Genomic DNA, 10,877 nt, shown 5'->3' on the forward strand with positions numbered 1-10,877 from the left:
AGGCAGAGTATATACAGCAAGTATTTTCTTTCTTTCACCCAGTGTATATTATGTGAGAAATGTAGGCATCCCAGCAGACAGTGAGATGTTTCTTTTTATGCACACTAGGGTACTCTCCTCCCCTCTCATTTGTCTCCTGACTTGTTTGTCGATATCTCTCTCTCTCTCTCTCTCTCTCTCTCTCTCTCTCTCGCTCTCTCTCTGGTTGGCCACTAATCACAGGGTTGGTAGTTCAATTCCCAGCCCACATGACTCCACATGCCAAAGTGTCCTTGGCCAAGACACTGAACCCCAAGTTGCTCCCAATGGCAGGCTAACACCTTGCATAGCAGCTCTGCCGTCATTGGTGTGTGTGTGTGAATGGGTGAATGAGTCACAGTGTAAAGCACTTTGAAAACCACTAAGGTTAAAAAAGTGCTATATAAGTGCAGACCATTTATTAAAATGTGCTCTGTTAAAAGTCATGCACTAGTAAAAGTGTTTTGATGTCATAAGATACCATTGTGCAAGGAAAAGGTGAAAAGTAAGTGTTTATGAACTGATAATCTGCCATTGTATTCATGATTTGTGTGAAAGTGAATAAAAATCATTGCTGTAGTGCAAAAATACAGGTACAGTAACATGATGCTGTGAGACCAGGTTGGAATAATACAATCTATCCCACTGCCTCTGTATTACTGCTCTGTGACTGGGTGACAGAAGTTAATGTACAAAAAGGTGGGCAGTCATGTGTTTTAATGTATTAATGTCAAAAGTTGTTAAAGTATGTAACAAGTCATTTTTGCAGCTTGGCTTCAATAAATGGTCCTTTTAGACTGGAGAGGAAATGTTAAGTTCTGAAAGTTACAGCACTAGGAACTCTTTGACCCTGTTTACACCTTGTATTAAGATGCATCTCGGGTGATCTGATCACATGTGGTCAGGTAAGACACATCACTGTTTACACCTTGACATTAAAATGCATCTCCTCTGACCACTTGTGATCAGATTTGGAGGGGAGGGACTCCTCATGACGACATATATCAATCACTATGTCAGTGTACTGCATGACATTAAGCTCAACAAAGTCAGAAAAGACAAAGAAAGTCGGAAAAAAATCGGCGTGCTATTTCTCCCAGATGCAGCTGAAATTTTATTTAAGCACAAATGCAACAATTCGAGCAGAATTTTCCATTATTTTAATGGATTACCTGTATTAACCTAAGCAGCAGATATTTTTGCTTCTCATAAGTGTCCATGCATATTAATTTCAGACACACTGAAGAAGATCTGTTAAGTTCTCAAACTTGTGTATATACTGTATCCGCTTTTTAAAATTTTCCAATCGGACAGCTATTTCCTTTTAAAGTTGCTTGTAACTGCCAGAGTTTAAACTCTTGTTTTAGCGCAGCGGTTGATTGACTGGTGAGGGGGGGTGGCGCTTTGTTGCTGCAGGGACGCATACAGGACGGATTAGCATTTACATATAAAATGTGAGGCATTCACGTGCGTTTTTGAACACATTCGTATGTGGTTTTTGTGATCGGATCACAAAACGTTTTAGACTCCGTTTAGACTTGTATTTAGCACTGACCACATGTGATCCAGTCACCAAAAACACATCTTAATATCAGGTGTAAACGGGTTCTTTAAGGATCAAGGAAATTTGATTCCTCATGATATGATCCCTTTCATTTGTTCCTCTCTCACACTCTCTCTTTATTGTAACCATTGATGATTGTGGTTATTTGAATAGTCTATAGCCATCCTCTGAAATCCTGATGAAATTACAGTTCACAAACAGGCAAACACACACACACACACACTCATATAATCACAGCAGATTATGATGCTTGAGCCTGCATCACCTGCATCCAGGACGAACCAGAACCCCTCAGTGAACGAATCGTGCTGCTGAACAAACGAACAGCAAAACAGAGAATGAGTGACAAGAAAATGAATGAGAGAAAGAAAGAGTATTATCCAGGGTGGAGCAACAAAGAAATCGGTTCGTTACTCTCAAACGAGGCCATATGGTGCAAAAGTTGACCGGGACACATCCTTGTGGTCTCCTAAAAAGAGCTTTCAGTAATTAAAACAAAGCGTGCGTGCATGTTTGTTAGAGCTGACTAGTTAAATACACTTCTGCGAGGGCAAATTAGAAAATATTTAGCCTTTTCTGCTTTTAATTGTGCTCCATTGTTTTAATGTACTGCCATAAAAGGCCTTCTCTTAATATTCTCTTCACAAGACAGCTCTGGCCCACAGAGATGAATACAAACAAATATACTATATGAATACACTCGCACATGGTTTCCTCCCAATTAGAGGCAACCATTGAAAGAGAGTCTTATGATCTTTAAATGTTGTTTATGTGGCTCTTTCAATTTTACCCCATGGAGCGAAAATGCAAGTGCCATGTGCTCAAACATCCCTTTCTATGACAAGCTTAAATGAGCTTGAAATGTTCTCTTATATACTACACTTCACTGTGGGGAAAAGCCTTCATTAGGATCCTACAGGAAAGAAAAATAACAAATAAAATATTTTTCGTAAGATTTCGTAATTGTTTCTCATAGAAAGAAAGAGATTAAATGGAGAGCAAATTGAGACTTTCTAAAAGGGATACTTCACCCAAAAATGAAAAACCTGTGTTACATGAATGGTGAATGGTGCCTGGGGCTAACATTCTGCTAAATATCTCCTTTTATTTGAAATAAATATGGGTTTGGAACTACATTATGGTGAGTAAATGATGCCAGAATTTTTATTTTTGGGTGAACTAACCCTTTAAGTCTACTGATTCTCAGACTTTTCCTCTTGTGAGAAAAAGCCCTCATAATCTCATATGTCTTCTCTAGCATTTCAAATGAGACCTCATCAACAATGTCACAAACATAGATGTGCCAAGATACCAAAGTCTAATATGAATTCAGACATTTCTCATCAAATTCTCCCCATCTATCCACGTTAATATTATAGCTTTATACTCTTACTGTAGTTAAGATGAAATTCAATAGCATCCAAAATAATAACCCTTGACTACGCAAAAGAAACACTTGACACTTCAGAAGTATTGGCATTCTGAACAGTAGGAGAGAAATACTGTGTGTTACAACAGCTCAGTCAGTTCCTGCAATACTTACCAGATGAATGCCCTGTTTGCTGTTTCAGAATTTCCAGCCTGTCGACTCTCAGAAGTGTCAATTATTAATACCTTAATTAGCCAGTGAAACATGAAAAGTGTGTCTGAGGTATTTGAGCTGAAAGCTGCCTCAAAGGATGCTGATTTCAGAGCAGAAGAGAACAATGGACAGTAGAACATCTAGAATTATCAGTCACACACACATAAACACAAGGTGGTGTTAAAACGTGTGGGCACAAAAATCCCAACTACCCTAAAGGCATGTGCACACACAACAGCCCTATGCAAACATACCCTTTTTCTAATATCCTGTAAAAAAAAAAAAAATTATTCTCAAAGAATTTTAACTTACCTATCTACATCAGACAGATGGAAAGCAAAAGTCAAGTCAGTTGGTATTCTTGTTCTCTCTCTCTCTCTCTCTCTCTCTCTCTCTCTCTCTCTCTCATTCACTGCAAAAAAATTCAAGTAACATTTAAACATCCTTAAAACATGAAAGATACATCTGCTTGAGCCAGTGGCAAAATTGTGTAAAATATTATGTTTTCAGAGAACATAGGGGAGGTTGTCACAAGGGCCATATCTCCGTAACACTTAAGGCCCCTGCACACTTCCAAAGAAATCAAAGAACGAACGGGTGTTAAGTCATTTAGAATAAAATCTGTCCAAAAAAAAGGTGTTTTTGTGGTTGTTTCCGTGGTTCATAACAGCTCACTAGGGCAAAGTTTTAGGAAAACTTCTTACCAGCTGCCATTGGTCCACGTCATCAGTGGGTGTCACCTGGAGCTCTACGTACTTTGAGGCAGACAGCGAATTCCAGTTTAGTCAGTTAAAATGAACATGAACACACTGGCATGCAGAGTTATTAGTGAGATGGTGCATCAGATTTACCTAAATCATCACTTACCTACATTTGTACGATCGTTCATGTAGAGATATTTACCTAGAACATGTCATGTTTTTTTGTTTTTGTTTAATTTGTCTACAAAAGGAATAAAATGTACTCAAATAGTCTTAAGTGCCCATTCACTACTGTGCCATCTGCAGCCAAAAGCCATTCTCACATCTCCCAAAGTAAGATATCATCATTCTTTTGTCTGTGTTCTGCCCATTAAAGGGATATTCTACCAAAAATGAAAACCTCATGATATCACAGATGTGTATGACTTTCTTTCCTCACCAGAACACATAAAAAAATAGAAAAATATCTTTGCTCAGTAGGTCCTTAAAATGCAAGTGGATGGTGATCAGACCTTCGAAGCTCAAAAAGAACAGACAGTCAGCATAAACTTCATCCATGTGACCAAAATATGCTTTTGGTGCGAAAAATATCAATATTTAAGTACTTTTTAACTATAATCCAACACTTCCGGTAAGCTTCATGAGAACCCTGAGTTCACGTGGTCTCTCATGTGACGTATTGGCATTGGCATGTTACAGACGTAATCTCACACTCTTCTCTCGGTTGAGACATCCAGAACAAGCACACAAACGAACCATTGTGAGTAAACATACAGATACAAATACAGATCCAACCAAAACCATCGAAGCTTCTGTACAGTGTTCCTCCTACTCAGATGTAAACAGTGCTGCTCTTCCGGGTGTGTCGCACGTGCCTCAGCTCTCACGTGAACATGCCAACACGATTACGTCACACGCACGTGTGCTGACCGAAAGCGATGCTTTATATTTAAAAAGTACTTAAATATTGATCTTTTTCGCACCATAATTGATCGTGTCGCTTTAGAAAACAGTAATTAAACCATTGGAGTCATATGGATGACATTTATGCTGACTGTCTGTGATTTCTGGAGCTTCAAAAGTCTGATCACCATCCACTTGCATTTTAAGGACCTACTGAGATATTTTTCATTATTCCTTCAAATGTGTTCTGCGGACGAAAGAAAGTCATACACCCCTGGGATATTATAAGGGTGAGTAAATGATAAGAGAATTTTTATTTTTGGGTGAACCTGCCCTTTAACACACAACATACACAGATATTTGCAGTATTAACAGAGTCATAACAAATTACAATAACAGAAATCGGCGCAAATTATGGCCGCGTATAGCATATTAGCGCATAAGCACCATGAATGTAAAAAGTAAACCTTACAAATTTCACATTATCTACTGCATATTTCTTTAAATCATCATCGAGTACTTAAAACAGCTTCTTTTACTGATCTTGTGTGAATTCTACTCAGAATGAGGCATGAAGTTATTTATAATACATTTTAATGTCATCTTAGTTGATGTTTTACAAGTAGTCTTAAGCATCCTCATATTTAAATGCTGCTCTAAATGCCTCCCCCAGCAGTGTGGCAGGTGTCTGAATGTTCGCAAACAGTGTGTCGCTGCTCAGCTGTTTCAAACTTCTTTTTGACTCTGAGTGAAGAACAAAAAAGCATTTAGCTGTGAGTGTGCTGGGACCTTCAGATTTTGAATCAAAATTCCAATTGTGCAACAAATGTGTGTTCTCTTGCAGTGGGTTTGTATGTTGTTTCAGTTACCTAGTTAAAAATCCTCTTGAATTAGAATAATTACAATTAGAAAAAGAAATCCACAAATGGGGCAAGTTGTCACAAAAGAGCAACGTTTGTTCAATGAATTGTATCTTTTTTCCTGAGCAATATCAGTGAAAATGCAGCTGTTTTGTAGCCAAGATTTCAAGCTACAGTATGTGGCTATGCAGGAACTGACTTTCAGAAATAAACCTACCCTGAGAAATATGAACTGAGTAAAAAGTATGACAACTAGCCCCAGTCTCTTCTATGTTGAATTACAGTATGTTTATTTTTCTTACATCATCGGCATATTGTTTTCTCTCTCTCTCTCTCTCTCTCTCTCTCTCTCTCTCTCTCTCTCTCTCTTGAGCATATATCTAACTAAATTTAGTGAGGATTATGCTGAAAACAAACATAAAACAACTTGATAATGGTGTAAGAAAAATACATTTAATTCAAGATCTGTTTGCTTCAAGTAATGTTTTCTTGTTTTAAGGATATTTTGCTATTTTTTCTGGAAAACAAGACAAAAATACTGATCAAGAAAATGCTTTTAGCAGTGTTTCTTACATACACACACATTCTGGTCTGTGTAAGCAGATAAGACCACGTCAAGCCATCAGTAGAAGCGAATAAACTATCACACAAATAGCACAATGCTGGACTCATTAAATGCCATCAACTTTTTAATTAAACCTCATTAGAACCCAATCAGTTTGCATGAGGCAGCACTGGTGTGTGTGTGTGTGTGTGTGTGTGTGTGTGTGTGTGTGTGTGTGAGAGAGAGAGAGAGAGAGAAATGATATCAACATGCAAACTCTGCCATACCATATCACTGTCTATATCCATCTTGCTCAGTCTATATCTATCTATATAGTGTCTTTCACCTGGTCATAAGTTACTCAGCATTTCACACAGAGCCATGTGCTAAAATCAGTGAAAAGAAAAGCCATGACAATATCTATTCATCCACCACATTCACATCTGGCCAGAAAAAAAGGTTTGGTTCAAGTCACGTAGCAATGAAAAGGCAAGGGTAAGAGTTTGAGATGAAAACGGGATGCATCAAAAAAGCCATGAGGGAATGAGGGAGAGGGAAAGAGGAAGAGAGAGAGGTTAGCAATGCATGGCCTGGATTTGGTGGTCTTAGGTCGTAGCTGTTTCTGTCTTCAAACACAAATGAGGTTTCAATCCCTCTCATTCCATCTGTAGAGGAGGTCCACTGAGAGTGCGCATACGCACCCACCTGCGCACACGCACGCAGAGTCTAGAGCAGGTCGTGGTGACCTCCAAGCTCAAATCCAAACCCTAAATCTTTCTAAGCTTGTGCTGATTTCTGCTTGCAGAAAGGGCAAGCAGTACATTTCACAGATTGTGCTAGACACACATACACAGCTACATAAAAAACACAAATAAAGAGCAGAAAGTTGTATGGCTTTTTGGAAGTATGGAAGTTTGTCTTTTAATTAGGGATAATAGATCACATTTGATTTGCCAGGTAAGATTCATGCATCAAAAACAAATGTCATTTTCAAACATCCCAATATAGTTGGCACTGCCACATCCTTCAATTACAGGCTCTTTACACAAAACATTCTACAATGAAATGTGCCAAACAAACTGTAAGACTGCTGAATCTACTGGTGATAAGACTAATAAATAAATAACTTAATAGAATAATAGAACTATTATAGAACAATTCTACTATCTATCCTACATTTTCCTTATTACCTCACCTAAATGCACTGAAAAGTAATAATTTTAGCCCTTTGTAAATTATATGTTAATAAATTTGGATCATTTTGTTCATTTTAAATATCTATATTGTTTCATTTTACTCAATAATAATATGTTGTTTTTAAATGTACTTTCTGTGTTTTGAACAAACTTCAATTATTTAAAGTCATCAGAAAAAAAGTTGTTTAAGCTGAGCTGTATTTGGGGAATTGGCCATAGGCTCTTACATTTGATTACTTAATTCTGTAGGCCCAGGCAAGACAAATGGTCTATGTGGAGTGTCATTTTTTTCTTCTTCTCACCATCATGGAGAGTAGTGTTCCCTCTAAAGGCCTCTATATATTTCCTATGAAATCGAAGAACGAACGGGTGTGACATAATTTAGAACAAAATCTGGCCAGCGTTAGCGTTTAGTGTTCGTTTCAGTGGTTCGTAACAGCTCGCTGGGGTGAACTTTTAAGGAAAGTTCTATTCGACAGCAAAACATCTTCTTACTGCTATTGGTCCACGTCATTGGTAGGTGTGACCTAGAGCTCCACCTAACTTGATGCTGACAGCAAGTTCTGTTTATGTTGTTTAGTGAGTCAAAATGAGTCAACATGAACACATCGGAGTATAGAGTTATTCTTAAGTTATTATTAAGAGTTATTTATTGTTCGCTTACGAGACATTTTCCAAGACCATGTCATGTGATTTATTTTTGTTTAATTAGTCTACTAAAGGAATCAAATCTTTTCAAATATTCTCAAGTGCCCATTCACTCATGTGCCATCTGCAGCAAAAGCCATTCACACATCTGTCTAAAGTAAGATATGCCCATAATTATTCTTTTGTCTTTATTCTGAACATTATCACTTTTATACACTTATCTTTGCACTTGTATCAGTGTCATTATAAATCACAATAACAGTGTTACCGACGCATATAATGGCCACGTATAGCGTGTTAGCGCAGTAGTGTCATGAATTCAGAATATAAATAAGACAAATTAAACATTTTCTACAGCATATACATCGATCTGCCACAACATTAAAACCACCTGCTTAATATTGTGTAGGTCCCCCTCGTGCCGCCTAAACAGTGCCAACCCGCATCTCAGAATAGCATTCTGAGATGTTATTCTTCTCACCACAATTGTACAGAGCTGTTATCTGAGTTACCGTAGACTTTGTCAGTTCAAACCAGTCTAGCCATTCTCTGTTGACCTCTCTTATCAACAAGGCATTTCCGTCCACAGAACTGCCGCTTACTGGATGTTTTTTTGTTTTTGGCACCATTCGGAGTAAATTCCAGAGACTGTTGTGCATGAAAATCCCATGAGATCAGCAGTTATAGCCCATCTGGCACCAACAATCATGCCATGGTCCAAATTACTGAGATCACATTTTTTCCCCATTCTAATGGTTGATGTGAACATTAACTGAAGCTCCTGACCCGTATCTGTATGATTTTATGCACTGCTGCCATAAGATTGGCTGATAATCGCATGGATGATTGTTGGTGCCAGACGGGCTGGTTTGAGTATTTCTGTAACTGCTGATCTCCTGGGTATTTCACACACAACAGTCTCTAGTATTTACTCAGAATATGTATATATCCAATGTAGATGAATACATTTTGTGCAACCACTTACCTTAAAAAAAATAAAAAATTGTAAATTCAAAAATAAAATGTTTTCAATGTGGGCGGGACAAGTTGCTGAACATTGAATAGGCATTGATGATGTGTAAATGTTTATAAAGTAAATTTAATTCTTATATATCAAAAGATCAAGGATTTTTTAATGGTATTTCCCCTTTAAATGCAAATGAACTGAAGTTTAAAAAAAGACTATTCTAGACACTCCACATCCTACAAGGTCCTGGCATCAATCTCTCCACAAGGCTGGTGTACAAAATCAAAGGTCAAGTATCTGGACTTTTGTCGCCACAGTCTCTGATCTTCATAGGCAGACAGTAATCTCCAGTCATGCGGCAGAAATTAGCTTTAGCTGCTAACAGACAGAGTAGAAACTGAGAACTCCATTCGGATGAGCTTGGCCACTTATGCACATTGCTGTGGAAACTCTATTACAGGGAAGATAATAGAGAGCGACATTTGTTTATAAGCTTGGAATTTGTTTAATTATGGAACTGCAAACAATGCTGGCTCACATTTGCAAATGTAAATCCAATTCAATCGCATGGAACATTTATCTTTTTCTACATCTGCAAAAACAAAGAGAAAATTAAATGTTATCTGTTTAAATGTATTTTATTAAACTATCTCTTCATTACTTTAGATCATCTATTTGTGTTTTACAATTTTACAACTTATGTAGTTTAAGGTGCTGTAAGCGAAGTTCCTTAAAGTCACTAAGAATCCCCATTCTCAACCCATTTTACTTAATATACGTGTAATGCTTATGTATTTACTACTGTATGCATTTCTGAGTGAAACAGGATATTCAACAGTAAAAATGTAGGGAGGGACTTGATTTTGTCCATCAGTAATTGATTAGATCATGAAAATTGGGCATTCAAGATCAGAATGGAGCCAGACCTTGGATGAGTTCAGAATGGCATACTACCATACTACTGGCAGAAATGGTATTAGTATGGTGGTATGCCATTCTGAAATTAGCCTTGAATGCAAATTTTCTAAAACAATGCCTAAAAAGCTAGTTGGCTGTTGATTAATGAGATTCAATTTCTGGCATCATTTACTCATCCTCATGTCTTTTCAAAACTTCAGTGGAACACAAAAGGAAGATGTTGTCAGATTGTTAGGGACTGCCAGCCTTGATACAATAAAAGTGAATGCTGGCCGAGGCTGTCAATCTGCCTAACATCTCCTTTTGTGTTCCACAGTAGAAAGAAAGCCATATGAGTTTGGGACGACATGACAGTTAGTAGGAGACAACAGAATTTTCATTTTTGGGGGAACTATCTCTGTTACGTTATCCAAAAGCCAGCACTGCCTAAGTGACGAAAGTAGAAAAGGAAAGTTGTTTCAGAGAAAGAGCAATATACATTTTGATTAATGTTAATGAATGAATGATTAAAGGTTTTGTATGTGGAATAAAGTACACAAAAATATTTTCACAATAAGACCAGGAGCGTGCATTAAGAAGGTGTCAATTTTTATTTGCACCTCAAAAAAAGCCTAAAATGTTTATGATTTATAAATACTGCATCCACAATCCACAATCTGTCAGTGGGGAAAACCTATCCCCTTTATCAATTCTCTTTCTTTCTATCTTGCACTCTTTCTCCATCTGTCTCTCACTGTATGTGGTTTATGTGGAAGATTCATCAACAGTAATTAGCCATTTTGAGAGGCTGACACTCAGCACTGTTCCTCTGGGAGGCTTTTCCACACTAGGTTGAAGGGCCTGAACGTGTCACTACACAGGTGTGCACAGATTTTACCCATATGTGTTTTGGTGTGTGTGTGTTTATGATTAGTTGCATTAGCAGCGCTGCATGTTACTAATTCACAAGGACAGGCAAGAGGTGTCAGCAATGTCT

Source organism: Myxocyprinus asiaticus, chromosome 13 (genome assembly GCF_019703515.2).
Source record: "Myxocyprinus asiaticus isolate MX2 ecotype Aquarium Trade chromosome 13, UBuf_Myxa_2, whole genome shotgun sequence".
Lineage (NCBI taxonomy): Eukaryota > Metazoa > Chordata > Actinopteri > Cypriniformes > Catostomidae > Myxocyprinus > Myxocyprinus asiaticus.